The sequence below is a fragment of the Colobus angolensis genome, unplaced genomic scaffold, assembly GCF_000951035.1.
Source record: "Colobus angolensis palliatus isolate OR3802 unplaced genomic scaffold, Cang.pa_1.0 Scaffold245, whole genome shotgun sequence".
NCBI lineage: Eukaryota > Metazoa > Chordata > Mammalia > Primates > Cercopithecidae > Colobus > Colobus angolensis.
Genome location: NW_012115655.1, coordinates 717,419 through 738,490, shown reverse-complemented (window position 1 = coordinate 738,490; position 21,072 = coordinate 717,419). Strand labels below are relative to the sequence as shown.

General features: G+C 42.0%; 1 pseudogene; it reads right to left on the bottom strand.

Moving 5' to 3' along the window:
* Positions 1-305: 305 nt before the first annotated feature.
* LOC105514477 lies at positions 306-14,537 on the bottom strand (annotated as a pseudogene).
* Between the last annotated feature and the right edge of the window lie 6,535 nt (positions 14,538-21,072).

The following is a 21,072-nucleotide window of genomic DNA, read 5'->3' as shown; positions in this document are numbered from 1 at the left end:
ACATTAAACCCTAGGAAACTAGATGCAACAAAACAAGACTCCTTCCTCCATGGAATGTGCTGATTTCAGATGAGGCGGCAGCCAATGTGGAAAACGCTGGAATTTTTCCTTGGAACTGGACTGTGATGAAAGGTGCTTGCCACGAACATAGCTACTGTCTTTTCTTTGGCCTTCCTTTCCAGTTTTTGAAGATAAAGCAAGAAATAATCTTCTCTGAAGATACTTGATAAAAATTCCCCCCCAAAAAACAAAAACACATGCTTCCACTTCATTGATAAAAATTTCCTGCAGTTTGGCACCTGGGTCTAGTTCAGCAGGGGGATGAGCTGATTGATGCTTTTGCCCCAATAGCCAGATATGCCCATCCCCTTGAGGATGCTCACTCTATTTTTGGTAGCATGGCAGGCCACTGAGAGGTGGAAAGGGTGCAAGAACCATGAGATTTCCTGGAAATGCTTGCCTGGGAAGGCAATTTCATGAATGAGGTCTTCCAAGCAAATGACACCAACCTTCCCCAGATGCTCCTCAATCACTGTGTTGTCTGTCAGAGGGATGGTCTTACTCTTGACCTGGGCTTGTCCACCTTTCAAAATGAGTTCCCGGTCACACAATTTGGAAATCCCCAGGTCACACGACGTTCCACTATATGCAGCATTTTTAGGTTTTGGGGGATGACTTTTACAAAGACACCACTAAAAATTTTCTTTAGGCGAAGTCTTGCAATGGTTCTCTGCACCAGTAAACTCACGCCATCAATCCTTCTGATGCATACAACAAAGGCCTAGGAATGTTTATCTGGTGATTCCAAGGCATGAGGTTTCACTTCTAGTCGTCTGAGACTCACCTTGTCACATTTCTGCTGCCAGGAATCATATAGGAATAATTCCAGTTGCTTAAACTTGGCCCTTTTCCTTTCCTCTGCTCCTTCTTTGCCAAAAGTGCCTGTTTTGCCTGGATGGCTTTGGGGGCTTGATAAGCCTTCTTCTTTTTCAGGAGATTTTCTGGAACCAAAGGGATTTTTCTTTGCTCTTGGTCCCCCGTCTTTCTAGTGTTGCAGCTACTCTAGATTTTTTCATAATACAAAGTTAAGAAAACTATATTTAGACAAACTTATTCTAGATGAGAAAACCCAAGACCCAAACATCACAGAGCTAACAAAATGGAGGCTGAGACTAGAAGGCAAGTCCTCTGTCTCCCATTGACATGCTCTTTCTGGTAAACCATGTATCAGTTCAGCTTGTTGTGCTCTCCCTGTGGACTTAATTTTTGTCACCATCATCCTGGTAATAATAACTTCAACATGCAAAGGCCATTAACAATTCTAGTCTACTTCCAATCTAAGTTTACCATCCCCTGTGATTTTAACAAGCATAAAAATTTCCCTACTGCAGGTAACTCTCAAAAGAGAAAACAATGTTGATGTATCTCTCTGTTCTAGCATTCTTTGGAACCAAAATAAAGGATTGTTAGGGAAAAAAACCCAGACAAACATATGTGCAAGGAATTTCAAAAAAGGAATAGTCACTAAACATATTTAAACTTTTAAACAAGAAATTGCACACTGCAACAGAATCTAAATAATATCCCAGAAGTAATTACTAATTTAAGTGTGTAATGAAATGATAAAATGCTTTGATAGGGCTCTGGCCTGCGGAGTCTCTGTGATACATCCAGCATCTTGGCAGCCATCCAAGGCCCAGAGTGGCTTTGAGTTTGGAATGTTTATTTCATCAGGAGCCAGGACCACCTCAGGAAGTCACCTGTGCCCAGATCACTCAGGGTTACGTGGTTTTATTCATGTTCCTCTGGAAAAAGAAACAGCGAGCATTTCTTCATTTGAAGGAAAGGAATAGGGGTTGGTCTGAAGAAGGGAGGAGAAGGAGAATTATGTGTGTACGGGTGGCTGAGAGTGGGTGTGGGAGGAAATAGTTGGGGAGTTTCCTCATTCAGGTAACCCTAAGGTAAATACCATGAAATGGTTAACAGCAAACTGTCAGAGTAGTGTAGCTGGAATACAAATGTGTTAGTAGGAAGCATTAAGTCAGGTGATTTACTCAGGTGAGGAGAAGTACTGCAGGGTGAGCCCTAACTAGGAAGTTGCCTTCCCATTCAGAACCGGGGGAGATCATGAGTAAGATAGTTCTAAAACCAGGGAGTGCCATAAGGAGGAATTTCTAAACTAATGTGGAATTCAAATGGCACTCACTTCTTTAAATAGGTTTCAAAACGTTTTGGGTTAGGTTTAAGACAGCTCCTTTAAGTGATTTGTATTTCATAGACAAGCCACAAGCATTCTGTCCATTTTTCCCCAATCAGAATTAATTCTCCCTGCTCATAAGATGCATGTCATCAGCATAAAATTATTCTCCTCCCCATACTTTTTTGATTGTGGCCTCCAATTCCCAAGGTGATTTAAAACTTATAAAAAGAGGTTCATATTAACGATGGATTTCAATTTTAAACAAGCTTCTCAGTGAGAACCAGTGTGACATGAAAGCATACTTCCAAGTGAATTGTGTATTCATTTAAAGTTTAGGAAAAAAATAAAAACAAACCCTGCTTTACTCCCACCCAGCGTGTAACTCCAGGTCACCACCCCTGAAACATTGTGCCTTTGAGCTTTGGACTGGATTTGTTTCTGAGGTTAAGAGAAGTGTGTGGCAGATGTTGGGAGGCAGTTGGGGGTGGGGGTGGGGAGCAGGGATGAAGGAGCTGCCAGATGTTGAGCGGGAGGGTGGAGTGTGAGGATAAAAGCCTGCCAGATGTCTGCAGTGCAGAATGTTAGGCACCTGCTTTCCATGATCTTCAGAGGATGATTCATATCACATAAGTAGGATCTCATAAAGGTCCCCCCCTCCAATAAATACAGAATTCAGGGCTCCAATAATGATCCTCTGCATGGTTTCTTGCCTCACAGTATGTCTTTTTAAAAATTCAAGTTGAGGGTTATGTGAATGAAAATAACACAATCAACCAATATACTCATTTGTAAATAAAAGAGGGGGTCTGTACATTTAAATCTGTTGTTCTAAATTATAAAGACAATCACCTTTTATTTTCTATTTATTTTATCTTTCCAATAAGACATGATTTGCTCTTCTCTCTCCCCATGATGGATTTAATAGATTTATTCATCAAGTTTTCTAAATTTAGACACCAAACTGATGTTTTTCTCCCACTGCTTAATTTTATTCTTAGCAGCACTTACATAAAGCCAGGCAGTGAAAGATATGGCAAAACTACTGACTTGCTGTGATCTGGAATGCACTTATAGAATAAAATAATAATAATGAAGATTGATATACCAGAGAGACTTAATATCAAGCGTCCCTACTGAAATCTGTGCTGTGCTTTCGGTTTTTCCCCATAGTGCTTTTGGCCACATGTTTCCTATGGTTTTTAGGGGTCTTGGTTTTCCTTTTGATGCCTGGACTAGACTCAGTTCTGAGAGCATAGATGAGCCATATAAAAGAAAATATGTGGATCTTATAATTTCCTTGCATTTTAGGAAACTTTAGTGTTTTCTAGGACTAGATTTGATTAAAACAGGTTAAATTTCACTCCCTGATCTTGTTTGAAAGCCTTTGAAATAATTGTATTTGCACTGTTGGTGGGAGTATAAATTATTTCAGTCATTGTGGAAGACAGTGTGGCAATTCCTCGGAGACCTAAAGACAGAAATACCATTTGATCCAGCAATCCCATTAGTGGGTATATACCCAAAGGAATATAAACTGTTCTATTATAAAGATACATGCATGCGTATATTCGTTGCAGCACTATTCACAATAGCACAGACATGGAATCAACCTAAATGCCCATCAGTGGTAGACTAGATAAAGAAAATGTGGTACATAAATACCATGGAATACAATGCAGTCATAAAAAAACAAGATCATGTCCTTTGCAGGGATATAGATGGAGCTGGAGTCCATCATCCTTAGCAAACTCACACAGGAACAGAAAACCAAATACTGCATGTTCTCACTTACGAGTGGGAGCCAAATGATGAGAATACATGAACACATAGAGGGAAGCAACACACACTGGGGCCTACTGGAAGTAAAGGGTGGGAGGAGGGAGAGGATCAGAAAAAAATAACTAATGGATACTAGGTTTAATACCTGGGTGATGAAATAATCTGTACAACAAACTCCCATGACACACATTATTACCTAGGTAACAAACCTGCACATGTACCCTTGAACTTAAGTTAAAAAAAGAGAAATAATTGTATTTGGTGACTTGGAGGGTGAACTAAGAGATGGTAAGATTGAGAGAGAAGCTACATTTGTTCCAGTGGCCCCTCAATCTTCAGAAAGCTCAGGCTTGTCATTCTCCCTGCACCACAGTTAGCAGTGTTGATCATTGCTCCTCTAGGCTGCACTGGCATTCAGTAAATAGTAATTGAGCACCTAGCAGGTACCACTCTGCTAAGTTCTGGGAATACAGTGCGGAAAGAGGTTTCTTTCCTCTTAAAACTCCAGTGTCCTGTGGAAGATAGACATTGAGCAGATAATTGTTGAAATACTTATTCACAAGGGGTAAGTTCTAAAAGAGAAGTGAATAATGTGTGCTATAAGAAAGATAACAGGGGGGACTTTGATAGATGTCATCAGATAACCATGAAATAGATTGCTTTACGACTTGGCAAATTGCTTCCTCATTTGGGATCATCAGATAGCCACTCGGTTAGGCCAGTCAGCTTTAAAATGTGATGGAATGCAAGCGTTTTGTCAGGTGGTACTTTCTTGTTTTCCAAGAAAACGAGAAAATCCTTTTCTAGCCTGCACTCCAGATTCTTCTAGGGCCAATTCCAGAGTTGAAACTGGTTTTTACTTGCTACTTAGCCTGAATAGGCTCTGGATTTTGTTTTTCTAAATAAAAATTTAATTTTAGAATAGTTTTATATGTACAGAAAAGTTGCGAAGATAGTACAGAGACTTCCCATATACACCCCACCCTGTTTCCCCTGACATTTTATGTTAAAATGGTACGTTTGTCACAATCAATGAACTAATATGGATACACTATTATTAAGCAAAGTTCATGCTTTTATTTAGATTTCCTTAGGTTTCACCTACTGTTCCTTTTGCTCCAGAATCCTGTCCAGTTTAGTTTCTTTGACTTTGGCAGTTTCTCAGATTTTTCTTGTTTTTGATGACCTTGATGGTTTTTGAGAAGTACTGGTCAGGAATTTTGTAGGATGTCTCACTAAGGGAACCCTCAGAATTTTCTCATGATTAGACTAGGGTTACGAGGTTCTGGGGCGGGGAAACTACAGAGGTAAAGTGCCATTCTCATGACATCATATCAAGGGTACTTACTATCAACATTGCTTGTCATTGTTGATGTTGACCTTAATTGCCTGGCTGAGGTAGTGTTTGTCAGGTTTCTCTGCTATAAAGTTACTCTTCCCCACCCCTTTTCATACTGTGCTTTTTGAAGGAAGTTACCATGTACAGTCTGTACTTAAGGAGTTATATTTCACCTCCTTTAGGGTGGAGTATCCATACAAGCTATTTGGCAGTCTTCTGCATGGTAAACTTGTCTATTCTTCCTCATTTATTTCTTTAGTCAATCATTTATTTATATCAGTATTGACTCACGGGTATTTATTTTATACTTTAGGCTATAATCCAACACTATTTAACTTTGTGTCTCAAATTGTTCTACCTTTGGCTGGAAGCTCTTTCAGTTGGCTCTCATGCCCCTTAGACATAACTGTATCTGTGTGTGTTTGTATGTGTGTGTGTCTTCTTCAAAACTTTTTTTTTTCCAGTACTTCCTTACTTTTTGGCCCTACAAGATGGTCCAGGCTGACCTTGTATTTTTCCTGCTGTAGTTCTACAATCAGCCATTTCTCCTGCTTTTTAGAGAATGGTACTGGGAGCCAGGATCTGTGTAGTTCTCCTGGTTTGTTTCTCACACTATAAATTGCCTGTGAAATAGTCTGGACAGGAATGTGGGGTGGAGAAGGAAGTCTGAGCTTCAGAGTCAGGCCTGATATCTATTTCCCATATTTCCCACTTACTAACTGCAGAGCCCTGAACAAATAATTTAACCTCTCAGAATCTCACCTTTCTCTTCTATAAAATGGGCAAATTATTTACCTCATGTGATTATTGTGAGAATAAGAAAAAGGATTTATAATGGGCCTGACACAGAGCATCTGTTCAAAAAGTCATTTCTATGGAGCAGGGTAGGTCCATATGGGTGTCCCCCCCCCCCCGAGTTGGCTGAACACCAAGGAAAATAGATGTTTAATTTTTTTAATTACATAAACAGAACCATATTATCCATGAAGGAAATAAAAAAGAGGATGTTTTACTTACAATCCTACTACCCTAACACATGTTCCCTTTTAGTCCCTGTCAGTATGTACTTATTTAAAAAATATTTTCATCACGTTGTATATAATAAGAGAAATAACATTTTACCATAATGTACATGTTAATAATAAAATAGCTCCCCTTATTAGATGCTTATCCTGTATTCAACTTTTACGTGGATTGTTATACTCTCCATTTTATGGCTGAGAAAACTGAGGTACAAATAGGTTGACTACCTTTCCAGAAGATACACAGCCAAGGACAGGGGAAGATAGGATTTGAACTGAGATCTGTCTGATGCCAGACCTGGAATCTTTAATCACTGTTACATTTTCTCCTTTATGTAGACACCCCCACCCTCCAGTCATATGTTCATACATAGGCATACATATTAATTTCTTTCTCTTTTCTTTTCTTTTTTTTTTTTTTTTGAGACAGAGTCTTGCTCTGTCATCCAGGCTGGAGTGCAGTGGCCCTATCTTGGCTCACTGCAACCTCTGCCTCCCAGGTTCAAGCAATTCTCCTGCCTCAGCCTCCCGAGTAGCTGGGATTACAGGTGCCAGCCACCGTGCCTGGCTAATTTTTGCATTTTTAGTGGAGACAGGGTTTCATCATCTTGGCCAGGCTGGTCTTGAACTCCTGACCTTGTGATCTGCCTGCCTCAGCCTCCCAAAGTGCTGGGATTACAGGCATGAGCCACTGTGCCCTGCCCATATTAATTTCTTTATGTCACATATGCTGTCTACCATGCTAGAGGCATTAGATGATGTTGGTTTTAAAAAGGATGAGTTGCTTACATCCCTCACCTTTTTTTTAAAGGTGTTTAGGATTTTATAGGGGATATTACACATAAAGAGGGTTGCAGTGCAGTTCTTCCAGAGCTATACAGATTTTGGAGTTTTGAAAAAAGAATGCTTATATTTGCCCAGTGACACCAGAGAGAGTTTGATGGAAGAGGTGACATTTGAACTGAGACTTGCAGGGTTGGCCAGATTTAAATGGGTAGGTTTGTGGATAGTAGGGGCATTTCAGTCAAATGAAATAGTAAACATAAAATTGGATAGGCTTGTGATAGACTAGATCACTAAACAGCAGGTATTCATCTTATTTTCCAAACTGTTCAGGGAGGAGCATGCTCCCTTACCTCCAGTGAGTTTGGGCTTGGTCCTGTAACTGTCTTGGACCAATGAAATGTGGGTGGAAGTAGCAGCATGGTATTTGTGAGTACAGACTTCAAAAGACGCATGATAAGTTTCTGCCAGCCCTCTTGAAGCTTCTTCCGTCTGTCTTGAGAACAGCTCTTCTCAGGTGACTGTTGCCCCTTCAGCCTGAGGTCTGGGATGAAGGCACGTGGAAACAAACCTGAAAGTGCTCTGGCTTAAGTCCAGCTGAAATCAGTCAAATGACAGCAGATGTACAAACCTGTGAGTGAAAATAAATGTTAGTTTTTATGAATTCCTGGGATTTTGCAGGTTGCCTGTTACAAAGAATAATCTCAGCAGAAATCTGATTAATATTAGGCCAAAAAGGATAGGCCAAGTTAAAAGAGAAATTAGTTGTCTAGATTGGCTGAAGAATATACATGCAAGCCTGCACCTGTGTGCAGAGAAGAATTTTAACACATGAAAATAATGAATAAGATAACTCAGACTTTGCTGGATTTTGGCAGCCAAAATGGCCAAGATTATTTTACAAGCATCTTATATAGGATTTATTTTAAAATACACAAAATTAAGGACTTGAAATAAAAGCACAGAATGTCTCAGGTATTTTTCCTTTTCTTCCTCACCACTTTACTCTTTCTACTTATTTATTTATTTATTTATTTTTGAGATAGCATCTCACTCTTGTTGCCCAGGCTGGAGTATAGTGGCATGATCTCGGCTCGCTGCAACCTCCGCCTCCCGGGTTCAAGCAATTCTCCTGCCTCAGCCTGCCGAGTAACTGAGATTACAGGTGCCTGCCACCACGCCCGGCTAATGTTTGTATTTTTAGTAGTGATGGGATTCCACCATGTTGGTCAAGCTGGTCTTGAACTCCCGACCTCAGGTGATCCACCCTTCTCGGCCTCCCAAAGTATTTTACTCTTTAATGGGGCCCAGCACATACCAAATCTACAATAAACATTAGGGACATGGTTCTTCCCTCAAACAACCTTACAGTCAGTTGAATAAGCAAGATAGATATGTACACAGGAAATACAAGGGGAGTGCTTGAACACAAGAAAGCAGCAGGATTTAAAGTAAGGAAAGAATCTGATGCTTTTTTAGCTTCATGACATAAAGGAGCTATGCTAGCAAGAGGTTAACCTGGCAGTATGACGGGTATGGTTAATTTATAAATACCGTATCCTGATGAAAGGTAATTACTAAGGGTTCTCTATGTTCTTTAGTTGGCTACCTTCAGAGTCCAGCAACATAAATGCATATTGTTGGTGATTGACAAGCCACCTGGATGCTTAGCTCAAGGTAGAGCCCTGGTGGGAGGAAATAAAGTATTTTTAAAGCCAAAGAGGTGTGGAAGAAAAAAGATTGAGTGGGCGGCTCCGTAAGAAAGGAGGGGGGACCTTCTTGGGAAGGTCCTAGAGTATAAAACTAAAACTTTATGCCAGTTGAAGTGGTTGGAGATGGGTGGAATGGAATAGAAATTCCTTTCTTTAATCTGTATCCCTTGTGGACTCAGGTTGGATGATGTCTCCAACTTAACAGAAAAAGAATGTGTTTTTGGTCGGGCACGGTGGCTCACGCCTGTAATTCCATCACTTTGTGAGGCTGAGGTGGGCGGATCACAAGGTCAGGAGTTTAATACCAGCCTGGCCAACGTAGTGAAAGAGCGTCTCTACTAAAAATACAAAAATTAGCCGGGCATGGCGGTACATGCCTGTGGTCCCAGATACTCGGGAGCCTGAGGCAGGAGAACCACTGGAACCCAGGAGGTGGAGGTTGCAGTGAGCCAAGATCGTGTCACTGCACTCCGGCCTGGGTGATATTATTTTCTACTCTCCTTCTCTCTCTTTAAAAAAATTTTGGGCAACAGAGTGAGACTTCTTCTGAGAAAAAAAAAAAAAAAAAAAAAAGAATATGTTTTCTCCTGGCTTTGTTTTGTGTGCTTTACTGTAAGTCCATTTGTTATGGACAATGTCACCCCAACCTCTTACTTCCAAGTCATCTGTATACCATTGTGCTAAAAGAGTTTCGTCTCTTCTTTGCCTTAGTCCCCAGTGCCCTTGTATTCTGTGTCTCTTTTATGACACATACTTGTAACATTGCATTTTGGGTAGTGAATTCTGCACCATGGAGTAAAATAACTATGATTTCCCTTTGACTTAAAGACGAGAAAACATTTGGGACCATAGTGCATGCCTCTGAGATGCTTCTAGCATTCCCTTTAGTCTCCAGTGAATCAACCCATACTCTCTCCAGGGTGGGCAGCGAAACATAGGGTCATCCATTTGAGTTTTGACTGAGCATTGCCCCGACCTCCCCTGCTGGTGTGACTACAGGGATCCTGACTGCAGCTGTAAACGAGCTCCATAGGAAGCCTTGCCACTTAAGGAACTACAAGACATATTCCACAAACATGTGTTGAACACTTGCTATTTGACAGGCACTGTGGCAGGCATAGCAAAGGACCTCAAAATGAATAATATATGATTCTTTCCTTCATGGGGGTTTATAATCTAGTGGAGAACGTAGATACGCACAACACAAGGATGCGGGAGGCTGAGTGGAGAGACAATTTGTGCGTGGTCCAATTGCAGACCACCTAGCCTCTAGGTTCCGCACTGGAACATACTGCAACCGAAATCCTGTCCTGGCTGATGGAAAGTCAGAAGCAGGCCCAATGGAGAGGTTTAATTTAAAACATTATCCAAGTTCTGGTCAAAGCTAAAACCCCCTATTCTGCTCTAGGGAGAGAACAGACTCGACTGGATAAAAAAGCCTTGTTTTAAGGCCACATTTTAGCATCTTCTTCTCCCAGCCTCCTATTTTTGTTTTACCTCCAAGAGACACTGTCTAGCAAGCTCCTAGGACATTCTTTGCCGGTGGGATACAGGTAGTATAATTCTAGTGGGTGTCAGATCAGAACCAAGTGGGTTTGTATTTTTAGTAACAAAACTACTGCACTGACCATGAGCTGGTTTCTCTTCGAATAGAAATGAAGGGAGATAGGTCTTCTTTCATTAGGAAGTTATACTCCTTTCAGCTTCAGTAAGCTCCCATGAAGATCGTTCTGAAGATCTAGTGGCCAAATATCACTTGCTAATAGTTCATTCATTTTTTTTCTTAAGGAGAAGAGTCTTGGAAGTCAGCCTGGGAACCAGGCTCATAGGCTGGGAAAACAGACAGGAAGCCAGGCAGCAGCTGTTTTTAATGTGCTTGGAGACTACATATGTAATATGTACAGAACACATTGCATTCAGTAAGATCATAAAATATGCATGCGAGCGTGGTAAGAACATGGCAGTAGAAATGGTGCTGCCAACACAATGGAGATACTGTTATGACGACTACACCGTGTAGTTTCATGTCTCAGAGTATGGCAGCCTGGCTATCTTCTTCTGAGTTGAAATTCGGTATAATGCTACAATCCTCTGCTTTTTCCACATGACTAATACACAACACTGTACCTGTAACTGATAGAATTGTCTGTGATAGCTTCTAACCTCTGAGGAGAACTCAGATCTCCTCCTGGAGCTATGGAATAGTTTAAGGGCTAAATGGAGTCCTCAGACACAGGCAATTAGCTATGCTAGCAAGGGGTAAAGCTTTGAGAGGGAGAGCAAATGGTATCCTGACTAAAACCAGGTGAGGTAAGCAATCTGTCATAGTCTCATGTTTGAGAGGGCTCCTCTTATACTGACCTTCTGCTCAGGGGAAGGAGGAGCCCCTGAAGATCATAGGTGGCCCAATATATTTGAGTGCACCTAAAAAAGTTGCTCCCTCTGTTTTTGTTTGTTTTTTGAGAGGGAGTCTTGCTTTGTTACCCAGGCTGGAGTGCGGTGGTGCGATCTTGGCTCCCTGCAACCTCTGCCTCCCAGGTTCAAGCGGTTCTCCTGCCTTGGCCTCCCGAGTAGCTGGGATTACAGATGCGCGCCACCACACCAGGCTAATTTTTGTATTTTTAGTAGAGATGGGATTTCACCATGTTGATCAGGCTTGGTCTTGAACTTCTGACCACAAGTAATCCACTCACCTAGGCCTCCCAAAATGCTGGGATTACAGGTGTGAACCCCTGTGACCAGCCACTCCCTCTTTTTTAAAAATAAGCTTTTTTTGAAAATTTGAAATAGTTTTATACTTACAGAAAAATTACAGATAGTATAGAACATTTTCTTTTACCCCTCAACAAGTTTCAGCTTTCCCTATGTTATTATCTTATATTATCTTGGTAATTTATCAAAAGTAAGAGACCAATTTTTTGATACATTACTATTAACTCTAGACTTCCTTTGAATTTCACCCATTTTTCTAATAATGTATTTTATTTTTCTGCTGCAGGATCCAATCAGGATGCTGTATTTTATTTATTTGTCATTTTTTCCTTAGCCCTCTCTGGTCTGTGGCAGTTTCTCAGTCTTTTCCTGTTTTTCATGACCTTGACAGTTTTAAGGAGTATTGGCCAGATATTTTTAGAATTAAAAAAAAAAGTCTCTCTTTTAACGTGAGGCCTGATCATCCCTTGCTTGGGGGAAGCTATTTTCTGTCTTAAAAGGCCAAAAAGGAATCCTGGTAGATCCTGGGGGTGAGAAGGCCTGGAGAAGGAGACTGGAGCTTCTCCCATACTGACCGTCTGCTCAGGGGGAAGAGGAGCACCTGAAATAATAGGTGGCCCAATATATTTGAGGGCAACTCCTTGAGTTAGTAGTTAGTGGTCTTACCCTGCTACAGGTCAGAATCACTTGGGGAGCTTTTCCAAAAATACTGATACCTAGAACCCACCAAGACCAATTAAATCAAAATTTCTGGGGATGTGGTCCAGGCATGGATAGTTTAAAATAGCACACCAGGTGATTCTAATGGGCAGCCTGGATGGAGAACTTCAGACTTAACTAGTAATAAAGAACATACTTGCCTACATGTCCTAGATATAGCCATGGGGAAGGAGTAGGCTCCAGGTACACAAATTAGTTAAAGATTTGGGATCCTGAAAAAGCCTCTTTATTATAGATTTAACTGATGGTATTATTCTAGTTTCTTACTTTTCTTAACTTGAGAATTGAGTGCTAGGCAGTGAATTTGTTTTCTTAATCATCATCTGATTTGGGATTAAAACGAGTGAGTTGCCCTTGATCACTGAATATCCTAATTTCAGTGTCTAGTCACCAGAGCTGGCCCATCAGAGGTATTAATATAATCTATTGCTGAGACAAAAACACTACCCTGAGAGTTGGGAGACAGAATTTCAGTCTTAAGGCTTTAAATGCTATTTGGCCACTGGCTGACTGACCAAGTCACTCATGTTCTTTGGAACTCAGGGAACTCATCAGAAAGGGTTTGAATTAGGTCATGACAGATCTCCTCCGGCTCTGAGATTCTATGATTCAAGGAGTCAGAAGACTGTCTTTTTTTCGTTTTTTTTTTTGAGATGGAGTTTCACTCTTGTTGCTCAGGCTGGAGTGCAATGGCACGATCTTGGCTCACTGCAACCTCCGCCTCCCGAGTTCAAGTGATTCTCCTGCCTCAGCCTCCCAAGTAGCTGGGATTTCAGGTGACTGCCACCACACCCAGCTAATTTTTGTATTTTTAGTAGAGACAGGGTTTCGCCATGTTGGCCAGGCTGGTCTCGAACTCCTGACCTCAGGTTATCCACCCACCTCTGCCTCCCAAAGTGCTGGGATTACAAGCATGAGCCACTGCGCCAGGCCCAAAACTGCCTTTAAAATCCCAGTTTGTTACTTACTAATGTTTGACCTCAAGGGAGCCACTGGATCCTGCCAACCCCATTTGTCTATCTGCTGAGTAGGGATAGGAATACTTGTGGACACTGAGATCTTTCTTTCTAAAGTGCTGTGCAATTCTACCTGTAATGTTCTCTGAAAAGATGGGTGACTCTTTCCTCTCTTGGTTGGGGAATCCTTGTATCACAGCTTTATATCTTTCCTAAGACTCTTTATCATAGATTTAACTGACAGTATTATTCTATTTACTTACTTTTAAAAAAAAACTGGCTCGAAAACTGAGTGCTAAGCAGTGAATTTGTTTTCTTAATCATCGTCTGATTTGGGGATAAAAAAAGTGAGTTATGAAACCCTTGCTCACTGAAGATCCTAATTTCAGTGGTCGAGTGACCAGAGCTGACACTTTGGAAGTATAATCTGTTGCTCAGATGAAAACACTGCACAGTTTCACAAGTCTCAGTGCAGTGCAAATACCTCATACGTACTCAATAAATATTTGTGGGTTGAGTAAATGGCATAATTTGAAGATAAAACTTTAGTCAACATGGCAGTGGATTGCAATAATGGTTTCTCATTAGATTCACCTAAGTAGTTCTAAAAGTAGTGACTCTCCCGGAGCCATCAAATTAGAATGTCTGGAAATGGAATCCAGGTTTTGGGTTTTTAAGCGTCCCCAGGTAATCCCAATGTACAGCCAAAGTTGAGAACCACTGCCTTAGAAGGCCAGTTTTTTTGCTCAGCAAGTTAAAGAAATGGAATGTGGCTCAGATATAAAGACTGCCCAATCCTTGAAGGATTTGCGTATTTTTACTTCTCTCTTCATCCTCCATACATTTAGCACAGGTCAGGCACATGGCAGGAACTCAATGAGTTATTTGTTGAATTGGTTGGAATTAAAAATAAAAATCTTCGCATTGCCGTTTCCTCCCACAGCGATTTTACTCAGTATGTGAAAATATGTGAAAAGCAGGTAAAGTCAAGAGTTGTAACCCACATTTCCCATGCAGTCATATTCTCATTACAACACAGGGTACAATTTTTTAGGATTTGCATAATGTAATGAGTCTCATTGAAAAAAGTTCCTTCTTCATTTCGACCCTGCTCTGTGTCTTCTTGCCTTTTCGGCCTCCCAGCCCAGCAGCTGCTTGGAGCTTGGGATTGGTGGTGCTTCGTCGTGGAGAGGGTGGCATTTTCAGTAGCTGGGGTTGTTGCAATAAGCCCAGTGCGTTTCCCTGCTTCCGGGTGTTTCCTCCACTGACCAAAAGACACCTGATTTGATCTTCACACTCCCTCCGGTTCTCCATGCTTTATTTGTCCTCATATTAAAAGCACATTTTTAAAAAGATTCTGAGATTCTACTCTTATTATTAATACAGGTGCTTACTTAGTTCCAGATAAATACAGAACCCCCCACCCCCCCGCTTTTGAATGTGTTGTAGCTTTATATGAAGCTAATGGAGCAAGGCAATGCTCAAACGTCAAATTAAACTGCACAGCTCTGTAATCACTCAGACTGACATGGCATAAAAGGATAATTAGTAGTTCATTACATGGAACATTGTTTGTTCAGCTAAATTGATTTCTCAGCTGCCCATGTTTTCTGTTTACTTAGTAAGCGCTCCATTGCACATTTTTATTTGAGAGCTAGGAAATCCCTTCCCCTGATTTTTTTTTTTTTTTTTGATCAGTGCAGTTTTAAAATATAATTTGCTCGAGCTGGGTGAACCTCCGAATGACATACAGGTGTACAGTATCAATCATGAAGTGTGGATTGATGCCTGGAACATAAAACCAACTGTGGCTAGAGACCTAGGAGACTCTACCAAAAGGCTAGAACATACCCAGTGGCTTTGTACCTGGAAATGCTTTTGTGGCTGTTTGCTTTTCAACTTAAGAGTGAATTCCCCTCTCAGAAAGGGAGGGGGCGAGAAAGAAATTGGAATAGACACCAAATCCCTTGCTGTTCAAAGTGGACATTTTCCAACAAAGTTTTTCTTAAACCCTTCATGTTGCCTGTTAATGCCAACATAAAGAAAACAGTGGCTGTTTTAGGATTTCCTACCACTCTGCTCACTATCAGCAGGATTTAGAAAAAAGGCTAAATGCTGACTTCAAAACTTTCTGCACTTGCTACCTTTTAACGATAATGTGAATTTTCTAGGTTGGGGAAGCGCAGCTATCCATGGCACCTTCCCCACTGGCTGTTTCCATGTCCTTTGTACTTCTGCTCTCGGAGGTATAAGGCATCCGCATAGATTTTGCTGGACAAATACAGTTCTTCAGATGCCTCCTAACATGTAGCTCACCTCGACTTTGCCATTGCTTTACTTAGCTATGCTTGGCCAATAGGTTAATGCATTGCACTAAATGACACCTTGGAGTTTTGATAGTCACAGAAGAGAGAAGCCAGTTCTGTATCTAGCTCAAACCTCTGGCACAAGATGAAATAGAAATCTGGGTAGCATCTCAGGCTGAGAGTTCAGCTACAAAGAAGTTTGTTTCCTAAAAGATTCTCAATGTTAATTTGATTTTGCTAGTCCTTGGAGGAACTTAGAAATCCCCCTTTTAAAATTAAACGTTGTTGGCTGGTTGCAGTGGCACACACCTGTAATCCCAGCACTTTGGGAGGGAGAGGCGGGTAGATCACGAGGTCAGGAGTTTGAGACCAGCCTGGCCAACATGGTGAAACACCATCTCTACTAAAAAATACAAAAATTAGCCTGGCATTGTGGTGGACGCCTGTAATCCCAGCTACTCAGGAAGCTGAGGCCTGAGAATTGCTTGAACCTGGGAGGCGGAGGTTGCAGTGAACTGAGATCGCACCACTGCACTCCAGTCTGGGTGACAGGGCAAGACTCTGTCTCAGGGTTGGGGGGAAATGAAACCTCGTCATTCTGTATTTGTAGAGGAAGACTATTAAAGGGATACTGCAGGTCAATGTGAGGAGAGGGGAGGCCTTTTAAGACTGGGTAAAGAAAAGCTCAGTGGTTCACCCTAGTTAGTAGTCTTTCCAAATACACGTGTGCAGCTGGGGTACACACTAGTGGAACTAAAGACTATTAAATTCCACTACAACCAAGTTCTGGATTTCTTTCCTTGGCCCATGAGAACATTAGCAGCCTCATGTAACACGCAGACAGCATATTGAGCAGGGGTCTCTCTGTTACCAACATTAATGGGAGGAAATAGAGCCTTCATGAATGAAATCTGTAAGTAATCCTCAAGGCTCACCAGTGCCTTTTGATTTAATCTTCTTCCCTAGCAACATTGTTAGAAGCTGGATGTAAAGTTGAAGGTATGATTGGAAGAAGATAATCTTAACCTTTGAAGAGAGCATGAACATATTTATGTATTCTTAGCACACAATGACTCAGTAGGAACTGTGAAATAGAATTTCAAAGTTTTTTTTTCTGTAAAGAAAGTAATTTGGGGGTCAAAATCTTAGGCAGGCTATTCTCTTATAGGCTTTAAATATGGAATCTGTGATTATCTTGTATATAGGGGGGCTTTGTTCTGACTAAAACAGTAACAATAATTAATGAATGTGACTCTCATAACCTGAAGCCCTACAAGGTGCCTGGCACTGTGCTACATGCTGTATGTTTGCCATTGTGGTCTCTTCCTTCCCAACTCTAATTGCAGACTTTCTTTCTCTTCTTGGGCTTATTACAGAACTTCAGGTTAAGGCAACTGGGTAACCGTCCTTTCTTCCTGAGCACTACCTGGCACCTGATGTTTGCAAGCAGGCTTGCCTACCTGTTCTGCTCTCTTAACATCCTGCCAATCTCCTGGTTTCTCTTGGCCAGGGCTTAGACGTTCTAGTTCCTTTGTGTCATCTCCTATCTCATTTCTCCTGTGGCCATTTCCCCTGAATTTTGGCAATCAGATTAGCTATTGCTGGCCCTCCCACCCCTAATCCGTACCACTAACGTAGGCTCAAACATAGCCCAATTCCAAAGCTGATGTCCACAAGGTAGGATGTATGTAAGCAGTCTTCCCTAAATTGCACATGCATAATTTTATTAAAGTTTTGCTGTCTCAACTAAACTACTGGACAGCACATTACAATTGCTGGGTTTCCATTTTCACTAACTCTCCTTGGCTGCCAAAGAGACCCATGGACTGCTTCTGTCAGAGCAAGCCTGGGCTCCATATATCTGTCACCACAATCACAGACTCTCTTCAGCTCTCTTCAAGACACAGGGTTACAATTCTGTTCAGATGGCCCTTCTGGGTTCCTGATTGGCTGCCATTGTTATCGTCCCTTCTTAGCTTCCTTGACATCAAAATTGCTGTGTTTTCTTCCTATGTTACTAACTGTTTCTTCCCATTCTCTAAAGGTTGGGGAGACCATGAACTAGTCCTATGCCAATCTCATTATTATTATTATTATTTTAAAAATTTTCTTCCTTTCTCCATCTAGGTGCTCTCATTTGGCCCCAGGGTTTAAAATCCCATCTGTACAGGCCGGGCACAGTGGCTCATGCCTGTAATCCCAGCACTTTGGGAGGCCAAGGCAGGTGGATCACCTGAGGTCAGGAGTTCTAGATCAGCCTGACCAATATGGTGAAACCCTGTCTCTACTAAAAATATAAAAATTAGCTGGGTGTAGTGGTGGGCGCCTGTAATCCCAGCTGTTCAGGAGGCTGAGGCAGGAGAATCCCGTGAACCCAGGAGGCGGAGGTTGCAGTGAGCGGAGACTGCACCACTGCACTCCAGCCTGGGAGACAGAGTGAGACACTGTCTCAAAAAAAAAAAAAATCCCATTTGCAGACACTGATGTCTCTCCATGTAGTATCTCTAATCTAAACTTTTCTCCTGGGCTTCAGATACATATAGTCAAATTCATAATCAATATGTTAGGGTAGAATGGCCATCTTAAAAAGAACTTAGGCTTAAGAACTTAGCTTAAAAAGAACTTAGACTTTCTTTCCTAAAAACTGTTTTGCTCTTTTCTTCCCCTTTCTTAGTTAATAGCTGCATCTAGCTGCTAAGGTTAAAAACCTAGGAATTATTTTTGATTATTCTCTTTTCCTTACCCCCATATCCAATCCATCTGTGAGTCCTGGTGTTTCTCTATCCAAAATGTATTTCCAATGTGTCACCTTTTGTTTCATTCCAAGCCCCTCTTGTTTCTCCGCTAGACTATGGTAACAGCCTTCTGACTAATTTTTCATGATTCTGCTCTTGCTCCTTCAGTCTGTTGTCCACAGAGCAGGCAGGGTGCTCTTTTAACAGCAAAAATCCATCAGGATCATATCATTTCCTGTCTTAACCCCCATGGCTTTCCACTGCACTTAGAATAACATCTGAACACCTTTCGCTGACCCACAGGCCCCACCTAATCCAATCCCTTCTCACTTTCTGGTATCATTTCATGCTTTTATTTTTCTTCTCCTCCCTGAAATGGTCAGGTTTCTCCTACAGCAAAGCCCTTGCATTTATTGCTTCCTTCTTCCAGAATGCTCTTCCCCATATGATTGCATGGCTCCCTCTGCCTTGTAGTTAAGGCTGTAACTCAAACATCATCTTTTCAGAAAGGCCTTTCCCGAAACTTACCTAAAGTCACTCTCATTCAAATTATCCTGTATTTTTTCCTCTCTAGTATGAATCACTGCTGACTTTCTAAAAAATTGTTTTGGATTGTTTACACCTTTATTGTCTGTCTTTCTCTGTAAGAAAGTAAGCTTCATGTGGGCACAGCCTTTTTTTTTGTTCACAGCTGTATCTCCTGTGCTTGGAACAATGGCATGTAAGAGATACTCAAGAAATATTTGAGACACATCAGGGCACACCCAAGATGGCCGAATAGGAAGAGCTCCAGCCTCCAGCTCCCAACGTGAGAGACACAGAAGATGAGTGATTTCTGCATTTTCAACTGAGGTACTGGGTTCATCTCACTGGGGCATTTTGGACAGTTGGCGCTGGTCCGCGGGTGCAGCCCAACCAGCGAGAGCTAAAGCAGGGCGAGGCATCGCCTCACGTGGGAAGCACATGGGGGAAGGGAATTCCTTGTCCTAGCCAAAGGAAATTGAGACACATAACACCTGGAAAATTGGGTAACTCCCACCCTAATACTGCACTTTACCAAGGGTCTTAGCAAATGGCACACCAGGAGATTATATCCCACACCTGGCCCGTAGGGTCCCATGCCCACAGAGCCTCCCTCATTGCTAGCACAGCAGTCTGAGATCTAACTGCAAGGTGGCAGCGAGGCTGGGGGAGGGGCACCCATCATTGCTGATGCTTAAGTAGGTAAACAAAGCTGCCGGGAAGCTCAAATTAGGTGGAGCCCACCACAGCTCAAGGATGCCTGCCTGCCTATGTAGACTCCACCTCTGGGGACAGGGCATAGCTAAACAAAAGGCAGCAGAAACTTTTGCAGATTTAAATGTCCCTGTCTGACAGCTTTGAAGAGAGCAGTGGATCTCCCAGCATGGAGGTTGAGATCTGAGAATGGACAGACTGCCTGCTCAAGTGGGTCCCTGACCCCTGAGTAGCCTAACTGGGAGACATCCCCCACTAGGTGCAGACCAACACCTCACACCTCACACTGCTGGGTACACCCCTGAGATGAAGCTTCCAGAGCAAGAATCAGACAGCAACACTCACTGCTCAGCAATATTCTACCTTCTGCAGCCTCTGCTGCTGATACCCTGGCAAACAGGGTCTGGAGTGGACCTCAAGCAAACTCCAACAGACTTGCAGCTGAGGGTCCTGACTGTTAGAAGGAAAACTCACAAGTAGAAAGGACACCCACACCAAAACCCCATCAGTACGTCACCATCATCAAAGACCAAAGGCAGATAAAGCCACAAAGATGGGGAAAAAGCAGTGCAGAAAAGTTGGAAATTCAAACAATCAGAGCACATCTCCCCCTCCAAAGGAATGCAGCTCATCGCCAGCAATGGAACAAAGCTGGACAGAGAATGACTTTGACGAGTTGAGAGAAGAAGTCTTCAGTCGATCAAACTTCTCAGAGCTAAAGGAGGAACTATGTAACCAGCGCAAAGAAACTAAAAACCTTGAAAAAAGATTTGTTGAATGGCTAACTAGAATAACCAATGTAGAGAAGTCCTTAAAAGAACTGATAGAGATGAAAACCATAACATGAGAACTACGTGATAAATGCACAAGCTTCAGTAACTGACTCGATCAACTGGAAGAAAGAGTATCAGCGATTGAAGATCAAATGAATGAAAGGAAGCAAGAAGTGTAGAGAAAAAAGAGTAAAAAGAAATGAACAAAGCCTCCAAGAAATATGGGATTATGTGAAAAGACCAAATCTATGTCTGATTGGTGTGTCTGAAAGTGACGGGGAAAATGGAACCAAGTTGGAAAACACTCTACAGGATATCATCCAGGAGAACTTCCCCAACTTAGTAAGGCAGGCCAACATTCAAATTCAGGAAATACAGAGAACTCTACAAAGATACTCCTTGAGAAGAGCAACTCCAAGACACATAATTGTCAGATTCACCAAAATTGAAATGAAGGAAAAAATGTTAAGGGCAGCCAGAGAGAAAGGTCGGGTTACTCACAAAGGGAAGCCCATCAGACTAACAGCAGATCTCTCAGCAGAAACTCTCCAAGCCAGAAGAGAGTAGGGGCCAATAGTCAACATTCTTTTATTTATTTATTTATTTTTGAGATGGAGTCCCGCTCTGTTGCCCAGGCTGGAGTGCAGTGGCCAGATCTCAGCTCACTGCAAGCTCCGCCTCCCGAGTTTACGCCATTCTCCTTCCTCAGCCTCCCAAGTAGCTGGGACTACAGGCGCCCGCCACCTCGCCCGGCTAGTTTTTTTGTATTTTTTAGTAGAGACGGGGTTTCATCGTGTTA